We start from the raw sequence: 12,929 nt of genomic DNA on the forward strand, positions 1-12,929 counted from the left end.
ATAATCTTCTTTGTTTTTAGAAAAAAAATCTGTTGTATATTCTGACTTCATCGGTCTTGGCTATGTTTTGAGAAGAAATGGGACATAATTATACAAAATTTGAATAGCGTCAGGAGTTATCTCCTATGAACAAAACACGGTCTGAACACAGACTAGGGTTGATCCGGTATTTGACTTTGACTATCAATGAGAAGACATTGAAACTGTGACCCCTTATCAGAAAACTACGATATTATCGGATAACACGAATTAAATTTTATAAACATGATAACAATTACTGTAAACAAGTCATCACTGTGATAAATGATAGGCTATACACCTGACACTAAGTCTTGTGCCAAAGTAAATAGCAGATGGAGGAAACTTAATAAAACAGTCTAATCAAATTTGGTACATAGCGGAATATATCCATAGACATACGATGACGCACCCTTTAGAGCAGAAACGCGTAAATTATCGTTAAAACAGAAAGTATTGATAAATCCGAATTAAGAATAACGCGAGTGAAATATATAAAAAGTGAATTGGATAATGTGGAAACATTCTACTTTAAAATTATTTGTTGTTTAAATTCGTATATTAAACATGTCGGACAAGGTAAGCGGTAGGAAACAACCAAGAGGTACATCGCGTAAAAAGGAAACCAGTCATTCGCATTCGTCTATCTACAAAAGTTCCGAGGAATATTTCGATTATAGCTGTGACCCGTGCAAAACTGTCGGTGATAATGTTGAGGCTCGGGAATACTGCACTAATTGTGAAGAGTATCTTTGTGAAACGTGCTTTCGAAGCCATTCTAGGAGCAAGTTGTCAAAACATCACATTTTGTTAGACAAGGACGCTATGTCAAAGATGACTGCTAAAATCTGCGATCCGTGTAGAACAGTTGGAGACGAAGTAAAGGCCGCTGGATACTGTAAGGATTGTGACGAATACTTATGTGATAGCTGTTTCAAGAGTCATTCGAGGAATAAATTATCGAGGCACCATGTATTGGTGGACAAAGCAAACATGGTTGAAGATTCTGGCCTAGCTGTTACATCTTCCATTGGTAAAATGAATATCCATAAAGAAGGCGCCGCCGAGCTGAAATACAATGAAGAATATACTCATATCCGTGATATCAATATTAAGGCTGACACTGACGAAAAGGGCTGTTACATTATTGATATGACTTTAGTCTCGTTCTGAGCTGGTTCTGTGCGATTTTGATAACAACTCGCTTAAACTCGTTGATGTTGAAAATGGTATCATCAAGGACGTTTTAGTATTACAAGCTGTACCAGTAGGAATCACAGCGATATCCAAAGGCCAGGTAGCTGTTGTGTTACAACGCAAATATCAGATACAGATTATTTCAGTACGTGGAAGACTATCGGTAGTTCGTACTATTAAAACTACCGGTAATTGTGTAGACGTTAAGCTTAATAATGGAAAATTGTATGTGTCCTTTTGGGAACCTGTACAATTTCAGATTCTTCAACTGACAGGTGCAATAATTAAAACAATCAAGCCGGATTCTGAAGTATTAAAACACTGCACTCTCCCGCGTTATATCGCAGTGAGTCCTGATGAGAGTATGATCTACGTGTCTGACTGGAAAACAAACAAAGTTATGTCCTTGGATATGAATGGAAATATGATATCCATGTATCAAGGTGAGCTAGACAATCCGTATGATATCGCTATCTCTCCGTTTGGATCCGTCTACCTCTGTAACAGAGACCAGCACATCGTGTACAAGATGACACCAGACCTGAGAGAAGCTACAGTGATACTAGGACCAGGCGATGGTTTGGGCTACCCACAGGCACTGTGTTTTAATACCGACAAACAACATCTCTATATCAGCAGTGGAAGTACAGACGCCAAATATGAAAATTTTATCAAGGTGTATAAATGGAAATAATCGGACTGTACGAGTACACCCGAGTCTGTACATGCATATAAACTATGAATAAGCAGTGTACGCGTTAAAAAGAACCATTTTAGAAATATGAAAGAAATATCAAACCAGACTTCTTGTTGATAAGATCTACGGTATTTTGTCATTGCTGTTTTCAAGACTTTGCTTGCACCTTTTCTTTTTTTACGTAACCAGATATTTCATTATGAGTGTGCTTTGAATCTTGACGATATATGCGAACTTCAGTCTGTTTTATCTAGAACATTTCATTATGGGTAAGTTTTAGCTAGAACAAAATATTTTTGAACTGATTATGAAATACAGAAATAAATAAGCTACTACGAGGGTTGATCCAAAAGTAATGTCACTGTAGCTGTAAAATCGTGTATAATGAAAGAAAATAAACAAAAATGCATACCAAAGTACCTTTATCTTTTTGCAATATTGTCTAGAAATATCGATAAGATAAGTTTGCATAGTTTTAACGATATCAACATATACGTAAGGCATACTTGCAGTGATCGCCGCACGTCTATCACGTTACTGACGTCTGAGACGTCGTTTTTTTTGCTGACTGCTATCAATATTCATTCCGTTTCAAAGTATCGTCCTTGATTTTCTATACAGCGCTCATGTCTGTTCACCCATTTACAGAATGCAGCAACATACCAGTCCTTTATAAGACTCTGATGAAAATACATTTTTACAAAAATTTTCAAATGATGAAGGTCCTGGAAATTGGCCCCTCGGAGTTTATCTTTCAGATGAGGAAAAAGCGCAAAATCAAACGGCGCCAAACTTACAGGTCTTCCGGTTCTCCTGGCGATCCTCTAGTGACTCATCGCCGTCCCTGCCACCTGTACACTAGTCTCCTGTTCACTGGTTTTGGTCCATATGTGTTATTTATCGTCTGCATAGCCTCTAACGGTGATGTTCCTAAATTAAATCAAGAACTCAGAACAGCGCGCTGCGATGTTTTGTCAGAAATAGACATATTTGCACTCAGCATAAACAAGGGTTAACACCGCATCGATATTTTCAACGAGCGATGACGACTCAATAAAATTTCAACAGCAAACGGTGGAGATACGTGATGTTACGTTGTAAATTTTTTTTTCTGATTCAGCGAGTTATTTTGATAAAGGTCAGCGGCTGTATTTGACAGTTTAATTAATGAACCAATAATATTTTAGCATGCGGCGACATGGCGTCAGTGATATTATTTTAAATTCATGTGCATTTTAAACGAAAAAACGCCGGAAATAAATATTTTGCCATATTATCAGAATTAAATTTTTGTATATTTTGATAGATTTTTATTATTCTACTCAAATAAATAAGCGCGCCATGGACGCAGTGACATTACCTTTGGATCAACCCTCGTACGTATATACGCACGCACGCGCACATGCACGATCGCACGTACATACTTTATTAAAAACTGTCCTTTATGCATACATAAGAAATTTTCCATGTACCGAAAAGCATAAAAAGATTTTTATGTTGAGTGTAGCAAAATAGTAAAAAGCTTTGACACTGAAAATGTAACATGTGTGCCTGCATATTTATATAGTAGAAAAACAAAAACGTAGAATTTCTTAAAAATTCATATTCCTTCAATACGACTGAAGAATGTAAACTAACAAATAAGAATGTACTTTTCTGTAATCTGGTTATCCGTACTTTCATTGCCAATTTGGATGGGAGCAATATTTCAGTTTTAAGCACATAGCATTCCACTAGGTATTTAGAAAGTGAAGAATGACTGAAGAAAAAAGGCACTGCCATTTTCAAGTTATTGTTCACTCGAAATATGTCTCCTTCACAAATGGAATCCTTTATGTTTAGTAGCACAAAGTAGTATTGCAAGATGTTCAAAATGTAATTTTGCAACTGGTCATCTTTCACCAAACTCACATCCAAGTATGTTAGGCCAACACATATTTTGTTGCTGCCGTAACGTTTTCAATGGTACATTGACTTTTAGAAGCTGTCCACGGTTGTGTACCAACATTTCCATTTTCAACAGGTGCTTCAATGCGATGACCTGCAACTTTTACTGGAACTTTATTGGGATCATTCACCTGCATTGAAATAAAATCATTTTAGCTATGAGAATCTGCATGCTGAATATTGCATATTTTCTGTATCTGTGAAATTTATTTTATAAAAGCTTCTTGTAAATATCACAGCTCATTTAACCGAAATGGAATAATAACGTGTTGTCTTTGTTGGTTTAATACTAGAAACACAAAATACATCAGGCTTAACCTGCAGAATGAGCAATGAGATTACTTGTTTAATGTTTCTGGTCATCTGAAAACGTGTTCAGGGTGAGATACTTAGACCGTTCAGATATAGACAGCTCAATATTTGTACCGATATTCGCCATTTTCAATTAAATTTCACACAACATTTCTCTTGGTTGTCCCCAAGAAGAACGGTATTCCATGCAGACCTCTGAAATAGGAAAAATGACGCTGAGCATACAGGTGATTATTTGACTAGTTGTGCACAACCAAGGTTGATTGCCCTTTGTCCCACTTTTTCTAAGATGCAGTCCATGTGCACAGTTTTGCAATATATAGTCCCGTGATTGGACCATTTGTAGTTTTGCAAACTGATTTCTATATTTTAAGCATGAGAAATTCATTTGAATCATGCAAGAATGTATGCTGTCTAAATAAAAGGTTGCAAGGTATCTGTACGTATATTACTATATCCAGAAATCTACTTACCTCATCAAAACTGAATGGTGCACACACAACTGCCATGAACCTATCCATTGTATTGTTAAATGCCTGAAGTCTTCTTGACATGTGAGTGTGACTGATGTTTTCATCTGGAAAGTTACATGTAGTTGGGCTGTCTATACCTTCCATCCCAAAGTGCTCCATGGCTGCTTCAAGTATATAGGCCTTTCCGATAAGAAGTGCAAACTCCTCATGTGCTTATTAAGAGTGTGAAAAATAAGGTGATATTGTTTTGGTGTTGAACAGTGTTTCAAGAGAGATAACTCTTACATGCTAGCAACAATTGAATCTTTGCCTTTGCGAACAGTGCAGATTACCATGCTAGTGACTATTAATCTGCCTTTAACAGTTCAGATCAGAATCAGTCTGCACATCTATTTGCTATTCAGTCTGTAAATTTGCAATGAATACCTAATTAATATAAATGGTCCGAGCTGAAAAGTGGAGTAGTTAATTTTAGAAACATAGCAGGATAAGAGTTGACACTGATTAATAGTTTTAAAAAAGGCCTGGCTGTATGGCTAGTAATTTTGAAAAGCAAATCTTCAAACATGTATACAATGTATAAAGAAGAGCACTACAAGTCATTTATTATTTCTGTTTCACACTAATGACCTATATTTGAAGTGGTCCTAAATGTTTCACTATGCTGTTACACTGAAGGTAAAGGTCACTCTCATTTATCAGGCTATTGTGACTAGTGGTAGTGTTTTGTATCTATATGAAAGGAATCCATACAGAAAGAAATTTGTGCTACATTTCTCTCGCAAAGATGCAGAGAACATCCAGTCTAAGATAGTACTGCTTTTGTAGTTTGTTCATAAAATTATGCATTAACTGAAACATAATTCTGTTTGATTTCAATTCCTGTTTAAAACTAACATAATTACAATGCAAGAATATGTATGTTACCATTTTTGGTTAACTTCCTGTTTATAAAATACAATTCCCTACCTTGAAACGACTTTTAACGTTGCCATTAACACTTGTTCTTTGAATTTGTTTTGATGTGGAACAGTGTTCCAACGTCTCTACCAGATGACTTCTTAAAAAAACTTCAGGATTGTTTTCTAAAATTATTAAAAAGTATTATTATGAATTGTAAACTGCAACCCCAGCCACAAAACCTTCAGTTGAGAACAATCATATAAGTATTGAAAAGCTAGCTTCGGATACAAAATGAAACTTGCTTTAAGCACCCACTATCCTGACTATTAATGCATGTTTCACTTCATGAGAAATGGAAAAGGTGGTTGATATCCTCAAAGCCAAATAAAGCAGTAAAGTCAAATAAATGCTATTTTCAACAAAATGCCTAAACGCTTTGTCAGCTAGAAACAATTAAATCTGCCTTTGCGAACAGTGTTAATCAAGATCATCCTGCATATCGGTGCAGTCTGATCATGAACTGCACTGTTATCTTTTCAGTCAGTAGATTTTATAGGACTCCCCTATGAACTATAAATGATATTGTTCAAATTGAGAGATGGAGCAGTTTATTTCAGAAAACTTGCAGCTTAAGGTTTAACAGTTTTGCAGTTATGTGATTTCACATGGATGGAAAGATGGACCAAAGCAGCATATGCATATATAAGTCTATTACATAATTATGGTTTCCCTAGCTGAAGAGAGTTCATCTGTGTATGAAACATCTCGATTATGACAGGGTATAGGTCGTCAAATCTCTCTCTCTAGGTATGAGCTCCAATTCGCAAGTTCTTGGCACTATCTAACCGTACGCGAGTGAGCTGATCACCGCCAAATGGAACTGTGAGATTCCTTAGCTCATCAGCTGTAACAGCATTAAGTGACGTTGGATTAGAAATAAAACTTATCCATAATTGTAGAAAAAAACAGCTTTATTTATTAATTTGTTAGTGCTGTCATACAGTTTATTTTATTACTTAATAGAGGAAATGAATATTAGCCTTTTAGCAATCTAAAAACAAATTATCATTATCATACTTACATCTACCAGCTTTTGTATACCAGTAGAGATACTTTTCGTAGCCATCCATGATCTGCACACAGTCTTCATATTTGACTTCATTTTTTAACATAACTCGTAATACAAAAGATGTTGTTTCTCTGGACATGATTTCCTGAAAGGCATTGATACAATTTATAAATCATTTTAGTGAGTTTATACACTGTAATGTCTTTACACAGCCAATTATATATGCTTCATAGAAAATGACTAGTACCTGAAATTGTTACGTTTTAAGTAATTAGAAACCATGAGAATAAATAGAAGGAATTACCATACTTTCACAGTATTAATATTTACGACTATTGTTCATTAGGAGAATTTTTGAAAGACGAAGTATGAAAAAAAGGTATACATCAGTTCTCAAAATCCTGTGTATATGTAAAAAATCCTGTGTATATGTAAAAAATCCTGTGTAAAAATCCTGTGTATATGTAAAAAATCCTGTGTATTTGTAACTTTATATAACAGAATATCAATTGACCTTTAAAGGAAAATCTATGTGTTTTGGTACAACTAGTTCCATCCACTTGAAGTTTAGATGTTCAATAAGTTGTCTAGCAATTAACATCTTAATGTTCTCCTTAAACACTGCTGTGTCTGGGATGAACCTTCCAATATGTATGTTGGTATCTTTAGTTACTTTCAGATAGTTCTTGAGATATTCGGGTGAAATCTTCATCCTGAATGGTGTAAAATCACTTGCAAAAAAGTGATAATCTTTTGATTATTTTTCCATTCTTATGTCATTAGTTGTGACAAATATGTCAACATTGTCCCCATTTATTTTTCCGTCATTTCCATCACTTATACATTTTTGTACTTTTTATCAGACGTTGTTCACAGTTTTCTCTACATTCCGTAACAATGTTACGCTTACTTTCAGCTGAAGTTGTAATGTGAATTTTATTCAACCTGCTCAGAAGCTGAAATGAAAAATCAAACATTGGAGTCAGCATGGAAGTCTGTATATCACACATATACAAAATATAAACATGATGGAAAAACAACAACAGTGAAACTAAAATGACTTTACATGTTAAAACCTAAAACTGTAATCAGTAACAATATGACAGGACCCTGTATCAATTTTAAAAAAAGAAACAACTATGTTTAACTCATTTGTTGAGTCTGATCATAATCTGCACTGTTTGCTATTCAGTCAGTAAATTTTCAATGAATATATTTATGGACTATAAATGATTATGTCCAAATTGAAAAATCAACCAGTCTATGTTACAAACTTAGCAGGGTAAGGGTTAAAGAGGCATTGTCCTATAGCTGAAACTGGACATCTGCTAGCACATGAAACATGGGACTGCACACTTTCATAACTAAGGGGAGATTTACAAAACCTTTTATGTTGTATGTATGTCTTTACCTTGTTGTCAGCATGGCATTTGAAAGAAAGGATAGTCATCATCCGCTGTATCCCAGAAACTTTGTTGTTTCGGCTGTGCAAAATCATGCTGTCGATACCGGCAATAGTGGCCTTTTTATTTCCGTTGTTACCAACAACAGCTTCAAACAAATTAAACAAAAAAAGGAATGTTGAGTTCCAACTCCTGGTAGGCTTCATCAAATAGCCTCTCTTCAGCTAATACTAGTGGCTGTTTCTGGTAAAGAGTACTGACATTCTTTAATATCAACTTGGTAATGGCACCTTGCACTTCCAGTATAATCTTCTTTCTGGCATCATCACTTCTGATCTTTGCACACTAACTTTGCCACCTTCTCTTACACCTGTTACTGATATATAAATATGAAATGTCATAAAAAATCAATGTTCATAAAATATCAAATTACTGAAATATTCTAATTATTTGTTATTGCAACATTAGACAAAGTTTACAGAATTCAATCTAAAAACATGAGATGCAACTGGGGTAAAAAAAATATGCATGCAGTAATCATGCTATTATTTTCAACATGTAATAGATGAACATTTGAAACAGCATAACAAGTAAACTCATTTATTACAGACTTACTTCCTTAACAACAACTTCCTATATATTATGGTATGTTTAGAAAACAATCTAGTTCTGTTAAACGCCTGTAGGATGATAAACATTCAAGAGCAGGTGGCTAGTCAAAAAGACTTGTTAAATTTCTAAATGTTCGAATTTGAAACATTGACAATATAACCAAGATTGTGATTGCTACCTACACTCAGTTATTACAATCTCAAACTTAGAGTAACAGTAGATGACTTGAGTAAGGAACAGAAGACTCTTCATTCTTTATTACAAAGATATCCCCTGCAAAGAAAAACTCATTTTGAAAATGTTTCAGAGCACGTTATAGTTACCTATATGTAGTACTCAACATGGCATAAAGAACATAGAACAAATTTGAAAGGAGATAAGGCATATATTGCATTACAGATAACAATAAATGCATGTATGTTGATATCAAATTAACATGTGAAAAGATCCAGTTATTTTGTATGTCTATCAGTTTTTGTTCAAGATGTAAACAGAAACTTATGACCTGTCAAAAGCTGTTGCCAAAATGCAGTAGCTTAAAAAATCCATATCTCCTTTTAAATGCATTGAACAGTATTTATAAACTGTTGTCAGACCTTACACTCAGTCAGTCAGGTAAGTTTCATCGCCTGTAGCTCTTATTTAAGTGTAATTAAGGTACATGCTGAATGTCTAGTGTGAAAAACACAATAATTTGTGTAACATTTTAGTTACATATTTCAATAACTGACAAGTAAAAATATATCTAACCCAATTGTTAGGTCTGACAAGAGCATCAACTAATGGGAATAACAGAATAACAGGGACTGAAATAGCAAAATAATAAATAGTAATTGATAACACAACTAACTACAGAACCAATACCTTCCTGTTACCTGAGTAACTGTGGTCTATAGGTCCAAAAAATTGTTGTTTTTGGATTGAGTTTTCACACCATCATCAGCGTCAGATTTCTTACTGGCTTTTCAAATAACTACCCACATTAGAATATTAAACTATGACAATTATAACATATTATACTAAAACTGGTTGTCATATACCCCAAATTAAGCAAAGTTAGTGACATTTTGTGAATAACTAGGATCATTTCTGTGTAAATCGTACAAGTGTCTGGGCATATGAAAGCAAAGAATTGTAAACGAAGCCAATCTATTTTGTCATAACTGTAAACATGGTAAAATTGTTTTGTAACTGAAGTAAGTTTTCTATCAAGTTACAAACTGACCCATTTCTTTTTTGCCATATAAGAAAAGAAAATGATACTGTGGTTCTTGTAATGGGCTAAAAAACAAGTAGGTACGTAATAATTATATTTTTAAGGTTCAATAACTTAGACATGTTCGGTGAGCACTGTTCTATGTTCAGGGAAAGTGATCATCTTCAGTTGTGTAGCTTTTAATTTCAAAAGGGTCCTAAAAGTAGGGTAAGATTACAAGAACCTCAACATCAGTTTGTTTTGTTTTACTAACCTAGTTTCAGTTTTTCAATACTGTTCATTAGGCCCTCAATCACAGTCACCTTTCTTTGTGGTGTCTTATTCACACGACAATATTATTTGTTCTGAAACACAGCGCCTCCTTTTGGCTTTGGGAGTCACACAACTACTTTTATCAGGACTGATCAACCGCTTTCTTGCCTTAAACATCTTCAAATGTCCCTAGAAAAATATCATAAATGTGATGCATCAGGTGAAAATGAGGGGGGGGGGGGGGGGGGGGGGTCGGTTAGTCGGCCAAAATTATCTAAAATGAGAGTATGATACTGTGTTAATGTTTTTTTTTGTTGATCTTTCACATGTTTTGGCGGTAAAATGAGAATATTAAGTATAATCGTATACTTATAAAACAATTCTAAAATCATTGTTTGGTGTCGTTTTTATCGACCAACGTCTATCATTTATTCAACTATCCAACCTATGCCTGAGACACCAGGTCACGTGTCACATATTAGATCTATATATTGGATATGTGGCTTTATGAGTTATTTATTATAACATTTGTTGTTAGTGTCCAATATATGTGTTCGATGCAAAGGCATCTATATTGTCAGTTTTCACACAACAGGGCTCAAATTGATTGTTACCATTATATATTATTACGGTTGCTTTTAATCTTCCATACATTCCTCTTTCTACTGTCAATTAAATTTTAAAATCTAAAAAATAGCTCATACATGTACTGTACATCGTCCAAATGATTGTCTATTCGACAAAATATTGTTTATTTTTTGACAGGCTGATATCTTCCATAATAGAGCAGACAACGAAAAATGCCAATCTGTCTCAATGGGCCTACCTTTAATTGAACTTGAACGTAAAACTGGTAAAAATGCGATACTAATAAATTTACATTTTATAAACAGCAAACTGTTCCAATTTCTTCCAGCAGCATCTACATATTTTTTCAATATATTCCTTCTCTGACTTAAAATTGACAGCCACAACCTCTCTAACTATATCAGATTCTGCCTTTCGACCTATTAAGGTGTAAACATCTCTTTCTTGTTTACAACACAAGTCACACATGGGCGCTGAAAGTAGATCCAATACGGCGCCTTATTATTTCAGAGGTCTACTGCGTAGCATAAAGGCCGAGGTGATCAGATTGGCTGAAAGCTGTTAATTAAACATTTTATTTTCAACTTTGACTTTTAATTGTATTACAAGTATTATGTAAGATGGTAAGTTCTGTGAGATCATGTTAGGAAATAAAACAAAAACCTTTTTTTTTTTACTTTATTAATTGATAGATTTTTTTTTTCATTTTTCTTAACCTAAATTTAAAAAGATCAAATTGTTGAAAAATAGTTTATTAATCCAAAATCTTCAATGATAATGCGCATTAATAAAAGTATATCAGTTTTGCGTTTGCAAAGATCTACATATATTTTCCTTTGTCTTGCAGTGGATATTTACTATAAAACAAACTCATTATTGGTCAGATAGATTGAAATGCAATATAACTGTAACGTAACATATATTGTGCGGTCATGTCTTTGGCCCTACGTAGAGTGCGCTTTCGCGAAAATTGTCTCCCGTTTCTAAGGAAATAGGTCTCTGTTAAAAGGTCTATATACATATTTATATGAAAGCATTCCTGTATTAGAGACATTTCAATGATTGCGAAAGTCAAAAATTATAATATTTTTCAGTTATATTAAAATAATGATGAATTAAAATAATGTTGTTAATTTTATGGAGAAACCACTTGCTTCTTGATAATTTTAAGGTTCATATTATCATTATGTCCTTGCAAATAAATTGTATCTAAGTAGTATTTAGGTTAAGTATATGGTTTTGAATTATAAAGTTAAAATTGCGATATCCTAAAATCACGATGTCGTTTGCAGTAAAGGGTTATTATTAGGGCTGCACGTCGATGTCAGGTCATAAAATAACTTGACCCTGACATTTTAAAGGAAAAAAAAAATGCATCAAATATCAAACTACATTTCTTAGGGCGATTCTAAATCACAAAACTGCTTTATTGCATATTCTGTTATAAGCATCCTTAAAAACAGATTTCTTGTACGAATTTGATTTACATTAGTTGAAGCCACAAGGGTAATCATAGAAAGAAATGAAACATGATCTTCTACAGCTATAATTTTTCATAGGCAATGTCATATATTTACGGTGGTACGTATCTTTAGGATTAAATTATTTTTTGGATTAAATTATCTCGTGCGCACGGCATTTTATATCGTGCGCCCGACATCGTATCTCGTGCGCACGACATCTTACTTTCGTGCGTTCGACATGTTATCTCGAGCGCTCAACATCTTACTTCAAGCGCTTGACATGTTATCTCGTGCGCACGACATCTTATCTCGAGCGCTCGACATCTTATTTCGTGCGCACGACATCTTATCTCGAGCGCAAGACATCTTATCTCGAGCGCTCGACATCTTATTTCGAGCGCACGACCGACATCTTATCTCGAGCGCACGACATCTTATCTCGTGCGTTCGACATCTTATCTCGAGCGCTCGACATCTTATCTAGAGCTGGTCACAATTAGTCCAAATACAAATAGTGTTTTCTCCCTTTCCTCACGCCCTTTTTCAATAGCATCGTGCTTTGTTTTACTTTACCGCGTTTCAATATGTATCACTTAGCATTCTATCGAAATCGGCATGTTCCTATCGCATGCTATGTAAACATTGCGGTGTAAGAATCTAATGTTTTAAAATGAGAAATTGAAAGAAGCGAACAGGAGTTAATTTAGCGGGTTGTATTTAACGAACTGTATTTTTTTTATATAAAAGTTTTCTTTTTGTTTTTTCTAAAGTAGAGAAAT

The 12,929-nt window shown here is 34.3% G+C and overlaps 1 pseudogene; it reads right to left on the minus strand.

The window, feature by feature from the left end:
* Nucleotides 1-2,744: 2,744 nt before the first annotated feature.
* LOC123522874 (uncharacterized) lies at nucleotides 2,745-8,883 on the minus strand (annotated as a pseudogene).
* Between the last annotated feature and the right edge of the window lie 4,046 nt (nucleotides 8,884-12,929).

This window comes from Mercenaria mercenaria, chromosome 18, assembly GCF_021730395.1.
Source record: "Mercenaria mercenaria strain notata chromosome 18, MADL_Memer_1, whole genome shotgun sequence".
Lineage (NCBI taxonomy): Eukaryota > Metazoa > Mollusca > Bivalvia > Venerida > Veneridae > Mercenaria > Mercenaria mercenaria.